General features: G+C 38.1%; 1 protein-coding gene and 1 long non-coding RNA gene across 52 annotated transcripts in view; one reads left to right on the forward strand and one right to left on the reverse strand.

The window, feature by feature from the left end:
* Positions 1-14,698, forward strand: part of LOC102901514 — a 30,890-nt gene extending 16,192 nt beyond the window's left edge. For all 21 annotated transcript variants that reach the window (XR_006589981.1, XR_006589977.1, XR_006590005.1 and 18 more), the window contains one exon: positions 13,098-14,698. This is a non-coding gene — a long non-coding RNA (uncharacterized LOC102901514). The remainder of the gene's footprint in view (positions 1-13,097) is intronic.
* The window catches only part of LOC111557991 (zinc finger protein 846-like), a 104,240-nt gene that overhangs the window by 2,839 nt on the left and 78,858 nt on the right, over positions 1-22,543 (reverse strand). The gene's annotated exons all lie outside the window — the stretch shown is intronic.

Consider the following 22,543-nt stretch of genomic DNA (forward strand, 5'->3'; position numbering starts at 1 on the left):
TAATTATCCATTTAACCAAAATGACAATAAAAGATTTTAGAGCCAAATATAGAAAGTTACTTATGAGCAAAACTCAGCTCTTGAGAAGACTAGGTTTACTTAAGCAAAGGCCTAAGGACAAAGATAACATGAAGCACAATAAGTTATTTTATAACATAGAATTATGCTTTTTCAAAAGGTAAATTTAAAACTAAAAGCACAAAAAACTTCGGTGATCTCTAATCAAGAGCACACCAGTAATCCATGAAAACCAAATTCTAACTTTGTAGCAGGGTACTTTTTAATATTAAAATTCTTTTTACAATTTTAATTAGATCCACTCCAATCTTAGCCAGTTTGACCACACATAAAATTCTTTTCCCAAGATTCCTTTTTCACAAACCTTCTACAACTATCTTTTTTACATTCAGATTTTCTATTTTTTCAAAAATGTTTACTTATTTTGAGAGAGAGAGAGAGAGAGAGAGAGGGACAGAGAGAGACACACAATCCAAAGCAGGTTCCAGGCTCTGAGCTGTCAGCACAGAGCCTGATGTGGGGCTCAAACCCACCAACCACGAGATCATGACCTGAGCCAAAGTCAGATGCTCAACCAACTGAGCCATCCAGGTGCTCCCCTCTTTTTTCTTAAAACAAAATTATTTTCATTTCCCTTAACAAACATGCATTGTCATACCTAATACCTTTCATACACAAAGACATTCTACCTTCCTTGCATACCTTGCTTTATTATTTCTAGTAATTTTAATTAGGTTTCTATGGGTTAAAAATTCAAATTAATATACTTATAGAAACTTGAAGTAGTAAGTAGTTGTAAATTGTTGTATACCAGCATTCTTTAGATTGGTAAATTTATGAGTTAAGCTTATACTTCCTCAAAACACTTTGTAATAGCACAGTTTTTCAGTGTGGCACAGACAGGTTTACTAATAGCCCCAAATATCTTCTTTCTCTGTAATAAGAAACCAAAAGTAGGGGCACCTGGGTGGCTCAGTCAGTTGAGCGTCCAACTTCAGCTTAGGTCATGATCTCGCAATTCATGAGTTTGAACCCCAGGTCAGGGTCTGTGCTGACAGCTCAGAACCTGGAGCCTGCTTCAGATTCTATGTCACCCTCTCTCTCTCTCTGCCCCTCTCCCACTGGTGTTTGCCCTCTCTCTCTCTCTCTCTCTCAAAAACAAAACATTTAAAAAAAGAAAGAAAGAAAAACCAAAAGTAGATAAGCTGGTGTTCAGTAATTAATGTTTCAGTATTTTATCTTATTTGGAAATGATCTTGATGATCTAGATATTTAATGAATTTCCCATCATTTATTTTAACTTAAGCAGAAGTTTTCTGGTTTTTGTTTTAAGTAAACTCTACCCCCACCGTAGGGCTTCAGCTCACAACCCCAAGATCAGGAGTCACATGCTCTACCAATTGAGCCAACCAGGCACCCATAACTTAGCAAAACTCTTAAAGTTCAAGCTACCAAAGAGATTTGGAAAACTTTTTTTTTTTTTTTTAATATTTATTTTTTGAGAGAGAGAGCACGAGCAAGGGAGGGACAAAGAGAGGGAGACAGAGGATCTGAAGCAGACTCTGTGCTGAGAGCGCAGACCTTGATGTGGGGCTTGAAATCACAAACCGTGAGATCATGACCTGAGCCGAAGTGAGACACTTAACCAACTGAGCCACCCAGGTGCCCTGGGAAACTATTTTTAAATAGACATACCATAACACGTAATTATTGCTGAAAAATTCGCCTGAACTTTTATCCCATTTACATCTATCTAAACATTTGTTCCCAACAATTATGTTTAGATTCCCCACTTTAGAGATAGCATGAATTTATTTGACTATTAAACCCAGATAGACTGCAAGTTATTTATCTACATTATATTTAATGCTAATAACTCTGAAGACATGCCTGCTTTAATTAAGCCAAATGTAAACTAGGTTTTATTTACCAAAATAACCCCATGTCATGTGAACTGAAATGACATATAGAAACTAAATTTCTTGAGTTTTAGGAATACTTCATAAGCACTTAATTTTAATAGTTTTTTTTAATGTTTTTGTTTATTTTTGAGAGAGACAGAACATGAGCAGGGGAGGGGCAGAGAGAGAGGGAGCCACAGAATCTGAAGCAGGCTCCAGGCTCCGAGCTGTCAGCACAGAGCCTGACGCGAGGCTCAAACTCACGGACTGTGAGATCATGACCTGAGCCGAAGTCAGACACTTAACCAACTGAGCCACCCAGGTGCCCTATAAGCACTTAATTTTAAACTAATTAAATAGAGCTCTTTTACAAATTAATTTTGGCTATTTTATCAAGAGGTAGAGAAAGGGAAAAAAAAAAAAAAAAACCTCTAGATCCATAGACATACATAAACACACAGACACAGAGATCCTGTTACCTCCTGTGGTGTTTACATTTCAAAGGCATGGTAAGATTTACATTGTTAAGGGGCAAGGATAGAAAATGTAAGTTTTCTTCTAGGGAGTTTTAGTCCCTCTTGATTGATTGGTTTAGTGCTTCAAATAAAGTATAGTAGTGCAACGCCTGTAATTAGGCCCATAAAAAGTAATTCTCCAGGGGCACCTGGGTGGCTCAGTCAGTTGAATGTTCGACTCTTGATTTCAGCTCAGGTCATGATCTCACAGTTCATGAGTCTTGAGCCCCGCATCAGGCTCTGGGCTGACAGTGCGGAGCCTGCTTGGGATTCTCTGTCTCCTTCTGTCTCTCAAATAAATAAGTAAACATTTTTAAAAAATCAGTCTGCCAGTCCTTGTCCAGACTCAGTTTTGAATAAGGCCTTTTCAGAGTTGGAACAGGTCAGGAGACAAAGAGTGAAGTGGTGACACAGAAACCATACGCCTGTTGCATTTTCTTTCTGGTGGTGCCAGTGGTTTCCTGTTACAAGGCTGTTTCACTCTTCTGTGTTAGGATACACACTCCTGGCATGACCCGCTGGTTCTGTGGTCACAGATGGAGGTGTACCATTCTCCTCACCTACAGGAATCCTTTCCTTGTGCCTTTAGCTCAGAGCTTCTCCTTGGGCAGGGACAGTAGCCTTGTAGTCCAGTTCACCCTCCTTAACTCTCTTTGGCCTTAAGGTGTGGAGGGAGGACCCTTATGCACAGTATTAGTCCATGAAGGCCCTTATGGTCTGGTAGTTTCTTTAAATCATATGGCCTTGAACACCTGCCCTGTGGAGATTGTTGGATGACTGCAACCTATGGGCCAGAACCCGCTGGCAGGACAGTGGCGAAGCAGGATGCAAAATCACATAGCAGGGCAGCAGACCTCTGGCAAGTGGTATGCCACTCCCAGATGCTGTTACCCTCCTGAGTGAGGTGGTTAGTAAGCAAGCTGAAGGTAAAGGATATTCCTCGGTTAATTGCAAGGGCAATACTGCAGTCCTGCTGGCTATGCCAGTTGTTTTGTGCTGGTCTCAGCCTTTCAATAACCAATATTCTAGTTGGACTGGCCCTTGGGGTTGCAAGGCACCCTTCAGCAATAACCATCAAGAAAGAAGACCTAGAAATTATACGGCTCACCTGAGGCCACACAGCAGGGTCTCAGGTAGAAGAGAGAAAATGCAATGGCCTGGCATTCTCCTTTTATCAGACTTGAGGGTGGGGGCCTGTGTTTCACAGGCTTATTCTTTATTGGTGGATTTCAGACGTAAGAGTAGGAATTTTGAAGTATAGAGAAATCAACCGTGTTTCTAAAATAAAGGGGCTTCAGTCAGAAGAGGTGGCTTGGCTCTTCAGTCATATAGCTGGTAATATGTTTACTCTGGTAGCCGTCTTTCCAGTGGATGCCTCTTTGAAATGGATGCCTTGGCCATCAAACCTTTTAATTTTATTTATTTTTAATGTTTATTTTTGAGAGAGAGACAGGGCACAAGCAGGGGAGGGGCAGAGAGAGAGACACCCACAGAATCCAAAGCAAGCTCTAGGCTACGAGCTCTAAGCACAGAGCCCGATATGGGGCTTGAATTCATGAACTGTGAGATCATGACCTGAGTTGAAGTCAGCTGCTCAACCAATTGAGCCATCCAGGCGCGCCTTAAATAAACTTTTTTTAAAAAACTAAAAAAAAAAAAAAAGATACGAGGACAGCTCTGAGACAGCATCAGTTGTACAGACATTTGCATTATAGAGGTCCCAAAGGAAACACAGAGGTAGAAAGCTTATTTGGAGAAATTATGAATGAAAAGTTCCCTAACCTGGGGAATGAAACAGACATCAAGGTCTAGGAAGGACAGGGAGCCCCAAAAAAGATGAACCCAGCAACGCCCACACCAAGACATGTAATACTTACTGTGGCAAAAAGTAAGGATAAAGAGAATTTTTATTATTTTTTTTTTAATTTTTTTTTAACGTTTATTTATTTTTGAGACAGAGAGAGACAGAGCATGAACGGGGGAGGGTCAGAGAGAGGGAGACACAGAATCTGAAACAGGCTCCAGGTTCTGAGCGGTCAGCACAGAGCCCGACACGGGGCTCAAACTCACGGACTGAAAGATCATGACCTGAGCCAGAGTCGGCCGCTTAACCGACTGAGCCACCCAGGCGCCCCTAAAGAGAATTTTTAAAGAAAGAGATGAGAAAACCATTATATATGAGGGAAACCCCATGAGGCTATCAGCTGATTTTCAGCAGAAACTACAGGCCAGAAAGGAATGGCATAATACATTCAAGGTGCTGAAAGGAAAACCCCCTACAACCAAGAATACTATACCCAGCAAGGTTATCATTCAGAATAGGAGAGAGTTTCCAACAAAAATAAAAGTTACATGTACTTAGAAGAAATGTTAAAGGGAACTCTGAGTGGAAAGAAAAGGACATAATGAGAAGTAAAAGGAAAAACTTTTAACAAGTAAAAGTAAACATACAATAAACATAATTATCACTTGTAAAGCCAGTATAGAGGTTAAAACAGAAAATACCAATTATATCTATAAACATTAGCCAAAGGACTCAAAAGATGTCATATACATACGTAAATATATGTACATATATATATAAATATATATAAATATATGTACATATATACATATAAATATATACATACATAAATATATACATATATTTACGTATGTATATGTACATATATACATCATATACATAAAATGAGGGAAGGGGGAGTAAAAATTTACTGCTTTTAGAATGTGTTTGGACTTAACTGATCATCAATATAGACCACTATATATGTAGGACGCTATATATTAATCTCATGGTAATCACAAGGAAAAACTTATAGATACACAAAAAATAAGAAGGAATCCAAACATAACACTAAGTAGAAAGAAATCACAAGGGAAGAGAGTAAAAGAACTACAAAAACAATCAGAAAACAACAAAATGGGAGGAAGCACATAGCTACCAATAATTACTTTAAATGCAAATGATCTAAGGGCTCCAATCAGAAGACATAGTGTGACTGAACGGAATGGAATGGAATGAATGAATGAATAAGACCCATCTGTATATTGCATATAAGAGGCTTCAGACCTAGACATACATTCAGACTGAAAATGAAGTGGAAAAATATGTTCCAGAGGCTCCTGGCTGGCTCAGTTAGTGGCGTGTGTGATTCTGGATCTTGGGGTCATGCCTTTGAGCCCCATGTTGCACATAGAACTTACTTTGAAAAAAAAAAAAATATGTTCCATGCAAATGTTCAGTAGAGAAACATGCTGGGGTAGCATTGCAAAATAGACTTTAAAACAAGCACTATAATGAGACAAAGGAGGACATTACATAATGGCAAAGATACCAATTCAGCAAGAGGATATAACAGTTGTAAATATCTATGCACCTGGCATAGGAGCACCTAAATATATAAATATTAACAGACGTAAACAAAGAAATTGACAGTAATATGACAGCAGTAGGGGACTTTGCCACCTCACATATCAATGGATAGATCATCCAGACAAAATTATTAAGGAAATGGTGGCTTTGAATAATACATTAGGCCAGATGTATACAGAATAGTCCATCCAAAAACAGACTATACATTCTTTTCAAGTGCACATGGAACATTCTCCAAGATACATCACCTGTTAGGCCACAAAACAAGTCTCAGTAAGTTTCAGAAGATTGGAATCCTATCAAACATCTTTTCTGACCACAATGGTATAAAATTAGTAAGTAATTACAAGAAAGCAACTGTACAGAAACACAAACGTGGTGGCTGACAATGCTACTAAGCAAGCATTGGGTCAATTAAATGAAAGAAGAAAATTTTAAAGTACCCAAAGAAAATAAAAATGGAAACAATGCTTCAAAATCTTTGGGACATAGTAAGAGTAGTGCTAAGAGGGAAGTTTATAATGATACAGACCTACCTCAAGAAATGAAAATTTCAAATAAATGTAATCACATATCTAAAGCAATTAGGAAAAGAAGAACGCAAAGCCCAGAGCTGGTAGAAGGAAGGGAGTAATAAGGACCAGAGCAGAAACAAATGAACAGGGACTAAAAAAATAGAAAATATCAATACAACCAAGAGCTGGTTCTTTGAAAAATTAAAAATGAAGAACCTTTAGCCAGACTCATCAAGAAAAAGGACTTAAAATCAGAAATTGAATGCGAGAAGTAACAACTGGCCCCACAGAAATACAAAAGATCATTAAGAGACTTACCGGAAATACTATATGCCAACAAATTTTATAACCTAGAAAACATGTATAGAATTCTGGAAACATATGTCTTCCAAGACTGAGTCAGGAAGAAATGGCAATCTGAAGAGATTAACACTAACAGAATTGTATTGGTAACCAGAAAACTCCCAACAAACAAAAATCCAGAACCAGAATGCTTTACAAGGGAATTCTACCAAACATTTGAAGAGGAGTTCAGGGCGCTTGGGTGACTCAGTCAGTTGGGCAACTGACTTGGTATCAGCTCAGGTCATGATCTCACAGTTGTGACATCAAGCCCTATGTCAGCCTCTGCGCTGAGCGGGAGCCTGCATGGGATTCTCGCGTTCACATGCATATTCTCTAAATAAATAACCATTAAAAAAAATTTTTTTAATGTTTCTCTCAAGAATGAATAAACAGAGTGCAAGCAGGGGAGGGGCAGAGAGAGAAGGAGACACAAAAACTGAAGCAGGTTCCATGCTCTGAGCTGTCAGCACAGAGCCCGACATGGGGCTTTGAACTCATGAACTGTGAAATCATGACCTGAGCTAATGTCGGATGCTTAACCGACTGAGCCACCCAGGCACCCCAATAAATAACCTTTTTTTTTTTAAATAAAGAAGAGTTAATACCTATCCTTCCAAAACTCTTCCAAAAAGTAAGGAAAAAAGAAAAGTTCCAAATTCATTCTAAAATGCCAGCATTAATGGGGCACCTGGGTGGCTCAGTTTAAGCGTCTGACTTCAGTTCAGGTCATGATCTCACAGTTTGTGAGTTCGAGCCCCACGTCAGGCTCTGTGCTGACAGCTCAGAGCCTGGAGCCTGCTTCAGATTCTGCGTCTCTCTTTCTCCCTGAACCTCCCCCACTTACATGCTGTCTCTGTCTCTCAAGAATAAACATTAAAAAAATAAATAAAAGGCCAGGATTGCTGCTGCTGATGATGGCAGCAGCCAGCATTACCTGGATACGAAAACCAAAGACACTAACAAAACAAACCCGTGAACCATAGGCCATTATCCTTGATGAATATAGATGCAAAATCCTCATTATTAGCAAAGAGAATTAAATAATACATTAAAAGTATAATTTGCCAAGGTCAAGTGTGATTAAAAATTCCAGGTATGCGGGGCGCCTGGGTGGCTCAGTCGGTTGGGCGGCCGACTTTGGCCCAGGTCATGATCTCGACCATAGCCACAGTATGGCAAGAGCCCAAATGTCCATCAACTGATGAATGGATAAAGATGTGAGATTGAGATAGATAGATAGATAGATATCCCCACACACAAATATACACAATGAAATATTACCCAGCAATCAAAAATAATGAAATCTTGCCATTTGCAACAACATGGAACTAGCGTGTATTATGCTAAGCAAAATTAAAGAAATACAAATATATGACTTCACTCATATGTGGAATTTAAGATACAAAACAGATGAACATAAGGGAAGGGAAGGAAAAATATAAAAACGGGGAGGGGGACAAAACATAAGAGATTCTTAAATGCAGAGAACAAAGGGTTGCTGGAGGGGTTGGGGGTGTGTGTGGGGAAGGGATAAATGGGCAGGGGGCATTAAGGAGGACACTTGTTGGGATGAGCACACTAGGTGTTACATGTAGAGGATGAATCGCTGAATTCTGCTCCTGAAATCATTATTGCACTATATGCTAAGTTTGATGTAAATTATAAATAAAATTTAAAAGATAAAAGCAATATGGTCATCTCAATAGATGCAAAAAGAAGTATCTGACAAAACTGAAAATTTGCTCATGTTAAAGACTCAAAGTGGGTTTAGAGAAAACATAATGTAATAAAGGCTATATATATGAAAAACCCACAGGTCACATATTAAATGGTGAAAAACAAAGTTCTGAGATCAGGAATAAGACAAGTATATCGTCCTCACTGTTTCATCAACATAGTACTACCTGGAAGTCCTATCCACAGCAATCCGACAGGAAACATAAATAAAAGGCATTCAAATTGTTAGAGAAGAGTAAAATTATTTACAGATGATATACTATATATAGGAAACTGTAAAGGTTCCACCCAAACCTATTAGAATAAATGAGTTCATTCAAGTTTCAGGGTACAAAATTAGTATACAGAAATATGTTTGCATTTATATGTGCTCATAATGAAGTAGCAGAAAAAGAAATGAAGTAAACCAATTCCATTTACAATTGAGTCAAAAGTATAAAATACCAAAGGAGACATACGGATGGCCAAGGCACAAGATGCTCAACATCACTAATCATAAGGGAAATACAAATCAAAACTACAATGAGATATTACCTCACACCTGTCAGAATGGCTAAAAACAATACAAGAAACAACAGATGTTGGCAAGGATGCAGAGAAAGGGGAACCCTCTTGTGTTGTTGGTGGGAATGCAAACTAGTGCAGCCACTCTGGAAAACAGCATGGAGAGTACTCAAAAAACTTAAAAATAGAACTACCCTACAATCCAGCAATTGGCATTACTAGGTATTTACTCAAAGAATAGAAAAATACTCAAAGGTATTCATGCACCTCAGTGTTTATAGCAGCATTATCTACAGTAGCTAAATTAGAGCAACAGCCCAAATGTACACCCACTGATGAATGAATAAAGAAGACATGGTGTAGGGGTACCTGGCTGGCTTAGTAGTACAGCATGTGATTCTTGGTCTCAGGATTGTGAGTTTGAGCCCCATGTTGGGTGTAGAGATTATGTTAAAATTTTTAAATTTTTTTTTTTTTTTGAGACAGACTGTGCAAGCAGAGGGGCATTGAGAAGGAGGGAGGGAAAGAGAGAGAGACAGTCAGTCAGTGCGAGCAGAGGGGCAGTGAGGGGGGGAGAGAGAGAGAATCCCAAGCAGGTTCTACACTGTCAGCACAGAGCCCAATGCAGGGCTCGAACTCCCAAACTGTGAGATCATGACCTGAGCTGAAACCAAGAGTCAGATGCTTAACTGACTAAGCCACCCAGGCACCCCAGTTTTTTAAACTTAAAAAAAAAAAAAGATGTGATATATGTATATACAGTGGAATATTTCTCAGCCATTAAAAATGAAATCTGTTGGGGCGCCTGGGTGGCGCAGCCGGTTAAGTGTCCGACTTCAGCCAGGTCACGATCTCGCGGTCCGTGAGTTCGAGCCCCGCGTCAGGCTCTGGGCTGATGGCTCGGAGCCTGGAGCCTGTTTCCGATTCTGTGTCTCCCTCTCTCTCTGCCCCTCCCCCATTCATGCTCTGTCTCTCTCTGTCCCAAAAATAAATAAACGTTGAAAAAAAAAATGAAATCTGCAAAATAAGAGAAAGAGATCATTTAGTACCATATGATTTAACTTGTGAGATTTGAGAAATAAAACAAGCAAAGGGAAAAAGAGAGGCAAATGAAGAAATAGACTCTTAACTATAGAGAACAAACTGATGGTTACCAGAGGAGGGGATGGGGTTGGAGGGATGGGTTTAAATAGGTAGTGGAGATTAGTATACTTGTGATGAGCACCAGGTGATATATGGAATTGTGGAATCACTATATTGAGCAATTGGAACTAATAAATCACTATGTTAACTGAAATTTTAATAAAAACTTGTTTTAAAAGTATAAAATACCTAGGAATAAGTTAAACCAAGAAGGATAAAGACCTATACTCTGAAAACTATAAGACATTGATGAAAGAAATTGTGAAGATAAAACAAAGAAATGGAAAGATCGACCATGCTCATGGCATGGAAGAATTCATATTGTTAAAATGTCCATACTACCCAGAGCAATCTACAGATTCATTGTAATCCCTATGAAAATACCAACAGTATTTTTTCACAGAATTGGAACAAATAATACTAAAATTTGTATGGAACCACAAAGATCCCATGAAGATTGTCAAAGCAACCTTGAGAAAGAACAGAGCTGGAGTATCACAATCCCAGGCTATAAGCTATTCTACAAAGCTGTACTCATCAAAACAGTATGATACTGGCACAAAACGAGAAACATAGATCAAAGGAACAAAACGTAGAGGCCAGAAACAAACCCACACTTCAGTGGTCAATTAATGTACAATAAAGATAACAAGAATATACAGAGAGGAAAATACAGTCTCTTCAAAATGGTGTTTGGAAAACTGTACAGCTACATGCAAACGAATGAAATAACCATGTTCTTACACCATACACAAACATAAACTCAAAATGGGTTAATGACCTAAATGTGAGACTTGAAACCATAAAACTCCTGAAAGAAAACAGAGGCAGTAATCTCTTGAACATAGGCCTTAGCAACGATTTTCTGGATATATCTCCCAGGCAAGAAAAACATTAAGTGAAAATGAATTATTGGGACTACATCTAACTAAAAATCTATCACACAGTAAAGGAAACCATCAATAAAATGCAAGGACAATCTAGTGAATGGGAGAAGATACTTGCAAGTGACATTTCATACAGGGTTAATATTTAAAATGTATAAGGAACTCCTAAAACTCAACAACAACAAAAAATCTAATTTAAAAATGGGCAGAATCCCTGAACAGGCATTTTTCTAAAGACTTACAGATGGCCACCAGACACAAAAAAAATGCTCAACATCAGTAATCATCAGGGAAATGCAGACCAAAATCACAATGAGATATCACCTCACACCAGTCAGAATAGCTATAATCAAAAAGACTGAAATACTAAGTGGTGACAAGGATGTGGCAAGAAAAGCGCCCTTGTGCACTGGTGGTAAGAATATAAATTGGTGAAACCATTGTGGAAAATTGTATGGTGGTTTCTCAAAAAATTCAATAAAAATAGAACTAATATGATCCAGTAATTCCACTGCTGGGTATTTACTCAGGGAAAGTGATCAAAATTTTAAAATGTATCTGCACCACTATGTTCACCGAAGCATTATTTGTAGTAACCAAAGTATGGATGTAACCTTACTGTCCATCAGTAGATGAATGGAAAAAGATTTGGTATATGTGTTACACACACATACACATAATGAAATATTACTTGGCCATAAAAAATGAAATCTTGTCATTCATGACAGCACAGATGGACCTAAAGGACATTGCTAAGTGGGATAAGTTAGAGAATGGCAAATATTAAGTGATTTCACTTACATGTGGAATCAGTGAACACAAAACAGAAAGTTTCATAAACACGCAATACGGATTGGTTGCTAGAACAGAGGATGTTGGGAGATGGGCACGATACATGGGGGGGATTGAGATTAAAATTTTTAGTTACAGGGCACCTGGCTGGCTCAGTAGAGCATCTGACTCTTGACCTCAGGGTCATGAGTTCAAACCCCACACTGGGTGTGGAGCCTACTTTAAATTTATAGTTACAAATAAGTCAATGGGAATGAAAAATACAGAGAATATAGTCAATAATATGGTCATAATTTGGGGGACAGATGGTAACTATAGTTATCTTTGGCATCGTATGCAGTACAGAATTGCTGAATTGCTATATTCTACCCCTAAAACTAATATAACATGGTATGTCAACTGTGCTTCAATTAAATACACACACACAGACACACACAGACACAGTCTTAATTCTACTAGGACACTCTTACCACTTCATCATTCACAGTTGTTTGCTGTAGGTTTCTCACTGTTTTTAATAGCCAGTATATTCCTGTATTTCATAGTTTGAGACTGTATGCCTATGAATTTAAATATTCTTCCTGTATCATCTGAAATGGCCATATTTGTTCACTGATAAAATTCAGATACTTAAAACTGCACCTTGCTCATGGTAGGTACATAATAAATATTTGAATGAATTAATACAGGAGTTTACTTTCTAACAAATATGGTAATTTCACTTTTCTTCCAGCTTTATTAATATACGTAATAATGTGTAAGCTTAATGAGCACATGTTGATTTGATAGACTTCTATGTTGCAAAATGATTACTTACAGTGTTAGTTAACACCCACATGACTTCACATAATTATTTCTTTTTTTGTTGTGAGACTATTGAAGAGTCTCTGTCAACAACTTTCAAGTGTGTAGTACAATAGTATTAATTGCAGTCACCATGCTGTAGAACCTATTCAGAACCTATTCAGAACTGGAATAGGTTTGATCACATCTTACTTCTCAAAATCCACAGCACTAACCTCCTGGAAAAGCTATCCAAGAAAACGTGCATGTCCCGGATAGATCACACTGAGTTTAACAGATATACCACTGCAGTCTGACAAGTGGACCCCTAAATTGATCTCTGTCTTGCCCTGATCTTTAAACTGTCTTTGTAAATGTTCTATCTTGTTCCCACCACATAAGGCCTGGAGGTCACATCCAAGGTGTGTACCCTCTTAGGACCCATGAACCATAACTTCTCTCATAAGCAAGGCAGCACTGATAATATAATATTTAAGCCTAAACTTCCATAAAAAACAATCTTTCAAGCATAGCCATTCTTCTGTTCACTGTTCTCATTACTTCTGGGTGCTTTCATTTTACAGGCTGGAGGCCCAAACCCTGGAGGTAGTTTATTGTTTCAACCAAAGAGCAAATGCTGAGACCCATATCCAAGTAGTTATCTGCTGGGAAAGGATACCCCAGGCCCACATCCCAAATGGCATCACCCGTGCACAGAATCTCATTGCTGGCAGGGATACTGGCCTAAGATGACATCACTCCCTCTGAAGATCTCCTGAACAGAAATGACTTCACCCAGTTCATGAGCTTCTGCACCAGCAATATCCATGGCTGACCCTCCTAATGCAGAAAGTAGACAAAGGACAATTTTGCTGATCTTCTTTTGATACTGTTTTGTTTCTGAGCTGCTTGCAGTCTGCTTAGCCCATTATCCAGTCATACCTGCATTCTGCCAAAACATACCTCCCCACTGCCATGCTTGTAGGGGAATCTGACAGAAAACTGTGTCATTCCAAAAATAACTTTTTTCAGGAGATACCTCACTCCTATTAGTCTGCCTCTTAACCCTGTGGGAAGAAGACCACTCTCCAGCACCTTCTACGGCAGCCCTCCATCTTTCCACCATGACCTCCTACCCTGCATCACCAACCACAAAATACTAATCTTTACGTCTATTTTATTATCATTAGCTCATGGCCTCCAACAGTGTAACTGCCAAGCTTGCCACCTTGAATATTGTCAAATGCACACTTTATAAGTCCACAAAGATATTGTTAGAGTCCACAAAATAATTTCATATCTTTACATAGTACCTACCAGATTTAGTAGAGACCTTGGTTATGGGCTAGCCTACGAGGACTTCTTATACTCCTGTAATGTTTTCCATGTATTCCATGGCAACTTAAGCCATACTCTCTGATAATCACCACTACCATCACCCCAAAGTTTCCTTACTATCGAACCATCAGAAGATCAGTTGCCTTAATCATGTTCTCTTTTGCTCTGTGTTTATGATGCTTTGACACTTTAGGGATCAATCTGTCCAGGAAGATACTGCTCCTTCAGGTCTGGCTAATCCCTAAAGATAGTAAACAACTTGATCAAGAACATTTCTTTCTTGTGGAAACCAAGTCATCCAGTATCCAATATCCCCAACCTCCTTTAACTCTTACATGCAAAGCCAGTATTTCTCCTACCTAAGTCAACCCAGGGCCAGATACCAGAAAACTAGATACATTGCCTATGACCCAAAATCTGGTGGCATTAGTCAAACTAGCCAATTCTGTTCAGCCCTACCTTGCTCTTTCAGTGGAAACCCAATGAAGACTATGGCCTGTGTTTTCTCCTTTCTTCAGACCAATTCTGAACCCTCATGGGGAGTCATGCTGTCTACCCTTTGGGCTGTGGTAAACTTTTCCTTCAGTGTTTTTAATCTCTCTGTGTCTTTATTCAGTCACTTTCGGAAATTAAGATCAAGGCACCAATCTACCATTTCTTTGCTTTTTTCATAAGTTTTACTACCTATGTATAGATCCCAAAGCAAAGTACTTCGCCTCCTTAGTTGATTTTTGAACTATATATAAAAGCTTTTGTTACGGAGTCATTCCTTTGTTATTTTATTCACTCACTGTGTATTAGTGTTCAAACTTATTAGGTAATTACAATGTTTTTCCAAAGTGTGCAATATCTCTGTGGTTTAATTTGCCTTTCCCTATTACTGATGGTATGAACATCTTGTCAAGTACTATGGCTATTTGTTTTCCTCCTTGTTGGAATACCAGTCATAGCTTTGGCTAATTTTTCTAATAGTTGTTCTTTTAAAATAATTTTGAAGTCTTTTGTTAATGTGGTACTCCTCATTCATGAATAACAAGATTACATTAGTTTCCACTTAATGTGTTTTCAGTTTTGATATAGTATCTTAAGAAGAATATCTTTTTTTCTTGTTAAGAGAGAGCACGAGCTAGGGAGTTGGGGAGAAGGAGAAGAGAGAGAATCTTAAGCAGGCTCCACACCCAATGAGGAGCCCTGTGTGTGCCTTGATCTCACGACCCTGAGCCGAAATCAAGAGTTGGATGTTTAATGGACTGAGCCACCCAGACACCCCAAAGAAAGATTTCTTAATTTGGGCATAGCTAATTTTGTTTCCAAAATTTTCTTTTACTCTGTGGTCATAAATATGTTCACCTGTCCTGAATTCCCAAATTTTTTATACTTTTTGTTTCTCATTCTTGTGCTTAATCCATTTAGAACTGGCTTTTCTTTTTGTTACCAATATGTCTAATTTTGTCTCATCCACCATGAACATAAAATTGTCACAAGACTGTGCATTGAAAATTTTGCCTTTCTCTGAGAACACAGAGAAAGGAGAACTCTTGTACACTGTTGGTGGAAATGCAAACTGCCAGTCTGAAGAGCTGGTACAGCCACTATGGAGGGTCCTCAGAACGTTAAAAGTAGAACCACCCTGTGATCCAGTGATCACACTACTTGGTATTTACCCAAAGAATACAAAAGTATTATTTCACATGCACCTCTGTTTATAGCAGCACTATCTATAATAGCCAAATTATGGAAACAGCCCAAGTGTACATTGATGAATGGATAAAGAAGATGTGGCATCTGTAACAATGGAATGCTAGCCATAAAAAGGAATGAAATCTTGCCATTTGCAACAATATGGATGGAGCTGGAGAGTGTTATGCTAAGCGAAATAAGTCAGCCAAATATCAGATTTCACTTATCTGTATAATTTAAGAAAACAAACAAGCAAGGGGAGAAAAAGGAGAGGCAAAGCAAGACTCTTTTTTTTTTAGTGTTTATTTTTGAGAGGGACAGTGCAAGTGGAGGAGGGGCAGAGAGAGAGGGAGACAGAGAATCTGAAGCAGGCTCCAGGCACTGATCTGTCAGCACATGCCCAATGTGGGGCTTGAACCCACAAATTGAGAGATCACGACTTGAGCTGAAGTCAGATGCTTAACTGACTGAGCCACCCAGGCACCCCATAAACAGACTCTTAACTATAGAGAACAAACTGATGGTTACCAGAGGGGAAATGGAGGGGGGGGGGGGGAGATGGGTGAAACAGATGATGGGGATTAAGTAATGCACTTGTGATGAGCACCAGGTGATGTATGGAATTGTTGAATCACTATTTGTACACCTGAAACTACTATTACACTGTATATTAATTGGAATTTAAATGAAAACTTTATTTTTTAATGTTTATTTATTTGGAGGGAGAGAGCATGAGCAGGGAGGGGCAGAGAGAGCCGGGTAGAGGATCAAACCAGACTCTGCACTGACAGCAGCGAGCCTAGTGTGGGGCTCAAAGTCATGAATTGTGAGACCATGACCTGAGTTGAAATTGGAGGTTCAACTGACTGAGCCACCCAGACTCCCCTTAAATTAAAAAATAATAAATATAGTGAGTTTAAAAAAAACATTTTTAAAAAAGTTTGCTTTTCTCTACTGATTTGGAGTGTAACATCAGCCATCGGGAGAAAAATCCATATAAATTTGGATCTGTTCTGAAGATTGTATTTTATTCCTTTGGTCAGTTGGGACTCATCTCTGCATGACTACCTCTTGCCTTCATTATACTAACTTTACTGTGTCTCTTAATGCTGGAGAATGCTATTTTTTGTGGCATTATTCCTTTTTTTTTCTTTTTTTTTTTTTTGCAGTTTTGGTTTTTACTTTTTTTAATATTAAATATAATTTATTGTCAAATTGGTTTCCGGAGTGCCATTATTCTTAAGGAATGCTGTCTTTCCTTGGTTCTTTGCTAGAATTTGGAAATTACAGCAGAGTTAGAGAAAAAGTTGGTAGACTAGTACAAAGGACTCCAATATACCTACTCAGATTCACTAATTCTTAAAGTTTTGCTACTTCTTGCTCATTCATTCTCGCTCTCCTATTTCTTCTCATACACGTGTATTTTCCTCCTGAAATGTTCAAGGGTAAGTTGCATTCACCATGCCTCTTTAACCCCGTAATATTTTCAGTAGGTGTTTCTGAAGCACAAGAGTGTTATCTGATTTAGAGTCCATATTGCTTTTTCAGCTGTTTCATGTTCTTATGGTAAAATTTATCCTTCAGTTCAAAGCCATGTATTTATTTCAATGGCCATGGTACTTTAACCAACTTCAAATATTTTCCTTAACTTTGCCTTTTATGATATAGACAATTTTTAAGAACACAGCGGTTTCCTTTGTTGAGTATCTTTCAACTGTTTCTTTTTTAAGCTTCATGTTTTATATAAAAAACATTCATGTTTTATATCTTTGGCTGGATATCAAAAAAGAGACATATATATCAAAGATAGCACCTAGACAGAAGCCAATGAAGTCATTTATTCCAACATTGTTAATGTTAGTTTTTATTACTTTGGTAAAATACGGTAGGTGTCTGGTTTTTACTTGTACAAGTCTTATTTTCCCATTTATAATTAGTTGTGGGAGATCCATATATATTTTTATGTCAGTTTGTTAATTTCATCTAATGCTTAGTCTACTTTTGATGAGATGTTAGCTGAATCTCTGAATCTCTAAATCATTGTAAGGAGAATTTGAGTTTCTGGTATTGGACTTTACAAAAACCATGGTGTTTCTTCCTATATATTTATGTCTTCTTCAATGGAGTTCAATATTTTACAATTCTTTTTTTTTTTTAAAGAAACAAAAGGAAAAAAAAGATAAAGCTAGCCCAATTTCTTACAATTTGTTCTTAACATTTAATAAACTTTTATATTCACCTTGCTATCATTAGATCTCCAGAATCTATTCATCCTACATAACTGAGATTTTGTGCCCTTGATCTACATTTCCTGTTACTTCCACCCCACCTAGCCTTTTGTAAGGATTATTTCACTTAGCAGAATGTCCTTCAGGTGTATCCATGTGGTTACAAATAACAGGATTTCCTTCTTTTTATGGCTGAATAATATTCTACAATACATACATATCACATCTTATGTATTCATCTATAGATGGACATGAGTTTTTTCCATATCTTGTATATCGTGAGTAGTGTAATTGTCTTACTTTTAAATGTTACACCTTTTAATTTTTCTGATTGTGTATTTTATCCAGCTACCTTAGTAAACTTTAAAATTCTAATTTTTAGGTGTTGTTTTGGTTTGACACATAGGCAATCATATTATCTATAACTAATTACAGGGTTTTTTTTCCATACTAATTCTTACTTTATATATTTTTCCTGATACCAATAGAACAATACTTCCAGTACATTGATGACTAGAAAGTAGTAAAAACAGCATATTTGTGTTTTTCTTCATCCTAATGGGATATGCTTTCCATCTTTACCATTTATTTTGTAGGTTGTTGTAAAGGCTTTTAGTAACCCTATTACCCTACTTCTCATAGTTTGGGTAGGCTTTCTCCTGAATGCCTTCTGAACTTCTTAAATGCATTCCCTTTATTCCTCTAAGATATTTGTTCACTGAAATTATTCAAGTATGTAGAACTGTACCTGCATTAGGTGCCTATTATTTGAATGGATAAATGAATGAATGGAAGCATTTAAAAAAAAATTATGTTTATTTATTTTTGAGAGAGAGAGAGAGAGAGTGCCAGCAGGGGTGGGAGTCAGAGAGAGAGAGTGAGACACAGAATCTGAAGCAGGCTCCAGGCTCTGGGCTGTCAGCACAGAGCCCAATGTGGGGATTGAACCCATGAACAGTGAGATCTCAACCTGAGCTGAAGCAGATGCCCAACCAACTGAACCACCCAGGCACCCCAAGAAAGCATTTTAAAAAATCAACAAGGTATACCTTAGTAGAAGATGGCAGCATAGCAGGAGGATGCTCAGCTCGTTTTGTCCTTCAAACACAACTAGGTAGCTACCAAATCATTCTGAATACCCCACATATCAACCTGAAGTCTGACAAATAAACTCCACAACTGAAGGGAGAGAAGAAGCCACATGGAAGAGGATAGAAGGGGGGAGACATGGTTTGGGGAAATGGATCACAGATGCTGTGATCACACAGAAGGGGGAGAGGGCAAGAGAGGAGGAGCACATAAGGGAACGCAAGGGAGAACATTTCCCCAGAGCCATTGGCTAGGAAAATGAGAGGGGCTGATTTTTGTGAGTTTCTGCAACTAGTGGAGCTTAAAGACTGGAGGCTTTTTTTTAATGTTTATTTGAGAGAGTGTGTGTGCAAACGGGGTAGGGGCAGAGAGAGAGAGGGAGAGAGAGAACCCCAAGCCCAAGCTGTTAGTGGGGCTCGATCTCATGAACCATGAGATCATGACCTGAGCCAAAATCAAGAGTCATGTGGATAGGTCTCTTAGGATAAAGAAAGCAAAAGCAAAAATAAACTAGTGGGACTACAATGAAATAAAAAGGTTTTGCACAGCAAAAGGAATGATAAACAAAATAAAAGGCAACCTAGGGAATGGGAGAAGATATTTGCAAATGATATATCTGATAAGGAGGTAACGTTGAAAAATATAAAAATATAAAAAGAGCTTATACAGCTCAACACCAAAAAACTCCAAACAATCTGATTAAAAAATGAGTAGAGGATGGGGCGCCTGGGTGGCGCAGTCGGTTAAGCGTCCGACTTCAGCCAGGTCACGATCTCGCGGTCCGTGAGTTCGAGCCCCGTGTCGGGCTCTGGGCTGATGGCTCAGAGCTTGGAGCCTGTTTCCGATTCTGTGTCTCCCTCTCTCTCTGTCCCTCCCCCGTTCATGCTCTGTCTCTCTCTGTCCCAAAAATAAATAAACGTTGAAAAAAAAATTAAAAAAAAAAAAATGAGTAGAGGTGCCTGGATGGCTCAGCTGGTTGAGCATCAGACTCTTGATTTTGGTTCACGTCATGATCCTAGGGTTGTGGGATTGCACCCATGTCAGGCTCTGCACTGAGCATGGAACCCAACTCATCCTCTCTCTCTCACTCAAAAAAAAAAAAGTTTAAAAAGTGGACATAGACATGTTTCCAAAGAAGATATATAGATGGCCAACAGAGACATGAAAAGATGTTCAATATCAATAATCATCAAAGAAATGTGAATCAAGAATGCCTGGGTGTCTCACTTGGTTAAGCATCTGATTTTGGTCATGATCTCAGAGTTCGTGAGTTTGAGCCCCACTTCAGGCTTTGTGCTGACAGCTCAGAGCCTGGAGCTTGCTTCAGATTCTGTGTCTCCCTCTCTCTCTCCCTCTCTCTCTCTGCCCCTCTCCTGCTTTTGCACTTGCTCTCTCTCTCTCAAAAATAGATAAACATTAAAAAAAAAGAAATGCAAATCAAAGTCACAATGAAATATCACCTCACACCTGTTAGAATGGCTAAAATAAAAAATGCAAGAAACGGGCACTTGGGTGGCTTAGTCAGTTAAGCGGCCAACTTCGGCTCAGGTCATGATCTCATGGTACATGAGTTCGAGCACCACATGCGGCTCTGTGCCGACAGCTCAGAGCCTGAATCCTGCTTCAGATTCTGTGTCTCCCTCTCTCTCTGCCCCTCCCTTGCTCACACACTCTCTCTCTCTCAAAAAAATAAACATCAAAAAAATTGTTTTAATGCAAGAAACAACAAGTGTTGGTGAGAATGTGGAGAAAAAGGAACCCTTGTGCATAGTTGGTAGGAATGTAAATTGGTACAGCCATTGTGGAAAACAGTATGGAGGTTCCTCAAAAAATTAAAAACAGAAATACCATATGATCCAATAATTCTACTAGTGGGTAGAATTCCCCACACAGGGAAAACTAAAACACTAATTTGAAAAGATGTGTGCACCCCTATGTTTATTGCAGCATTATTTACAATGGCGAAGACATGGAAGCAACCTAAGTGTCCCATCTATAGACCAATGGATAAAATAATGAGGTATACATACACAATGGAATATTATGCAGCCATAAAAAAAGGATGGGATTGTGCCATTTCAGACAACATAGATGGACGCAGATCGTATTATGCTAAGTAAAATAACTCATACTGATAAAGACAATTATCATATGATTCTCTCATAAATAGAATCTTTAAAAAAATGAAAAAGCAAAATCAGAATCATAAATACAGAAAACAAACTGTATACACACACAATGGAATGTAAGTCAGTAAAAAAAAAAAAAAATGAGATCATGCCATTTGTGATAACATGGATGGACCTAAAGGCATTATGCTAAGTGAAATAAGTCAGATAGAGAAAGAGAAATACCATATGACCTAACTTACACATGGAATACAAAAACAAAAACAAAACAAGAAACAAACTGAAATACAGAGAACAGGTGTTTGCTGAAGGGGAGTTTGAAGGGAGATGGGTGAAGCAGATAAAAGAGATTAAGAGATACAACCTTCTACTTATAAAATAAATAAGTCACAGAGATATATAGTATGAGGAATACAGTCAAGAATTTGTAATAACACTGTATGATGACACATGGTAGCTGCAATTATTGTGGTGCACATCAAGTAATATGCAGAATTGTCAAATCAATATGTTGTATGCTTGCAACTGGTATAATGTTGTATGATAGTTATACTCAATAAGAAAAAAATGAAGGCTGAGTGATATAAGGAAGGAAATAACAGAGCAGAAAGACATGAAATAATGACTAAAAAGACAATACAAATGATCAGTGAGACCCAGAGCTCTCTCTTTTGAAAGATAAACAAAATTGACAAACCTTCAGCTAGACCCATCAAGAAAAAGAAAAGACTCAAATGAGAAATGAAGAGGAGGGGCACCTGGGTGGCTCAGTTGGTTAAGTGTCTCTTGGTTTTGGCTCAGGTCATGATCTCACAGGTTCATGAGATCAAACCCTGCATCCTGCTCATGCCGATAGGGCAGTGCCTGGGATTCTCTCTCTCTCTCTTTCTCCTCTCTCAAAATAAATAAACTTAAAAAAAAAAAAAAGAAATGACGAGGAAACAAAAATATACCACAAAATATACCACATATACCACAGAAATACAAAGATTCTTAAGAGACCACCATAAACAATCATATGCCGACAAATTAGACAACCTGGAAAAAAAAAAAAAAAAGGTTGAATTCCTAGAAATATACAACCTACCAAGATTGAGTCATAAAGAATTTAAAAATCTAACAGATCAAGATTGAATCAAGAATCAAAAACATCCCAACAAACAAGAGTCCAGGATCAGCTGGCTTCACTAGTGAATTCTAACACTTAAAGGAGAATGAATTCCAATTCTTCTTAAGCCTACACAAGACAGAAGAGGAGGGAACACTTCTAAGTTCACTTTATAAGACCGACATTATCTTGATACCAAAACCAAACAAGGGTGCCACAAGAAAAGAAAATTCCAAGCCTATATTCCTGATGAATAAAGATGAAAAATCCTTCAATAAAATTTCAGCAAATTGACAATATAGTCAAAGGATCTTACTACACAATGAAGTGGAATTTATTCTTAGGGATGCAAGGATGGTTCAACATTGCAAATCAATATAATACACCACATTAGCAAAATGAAGGGTAAAAAGCATATGAATTACTATCTTGTGCACCTGAAAATAATATAGCACTAC

The sequence above is a fragment of the Felis catus genome, chromosome A2, assembly GCF_018350175.1.
Source record: "Felis catus isolate Fca126 chromosome A2, F.catus_Fca126_mat1.0, whole genome shotgun sequence".
In the NCBI taxonomy this organism is placed as follows: Eukaryota; Metazoa; Chordata; class Mammalia; order Carnivora; family Felidae; genus Felis; species Felis catus.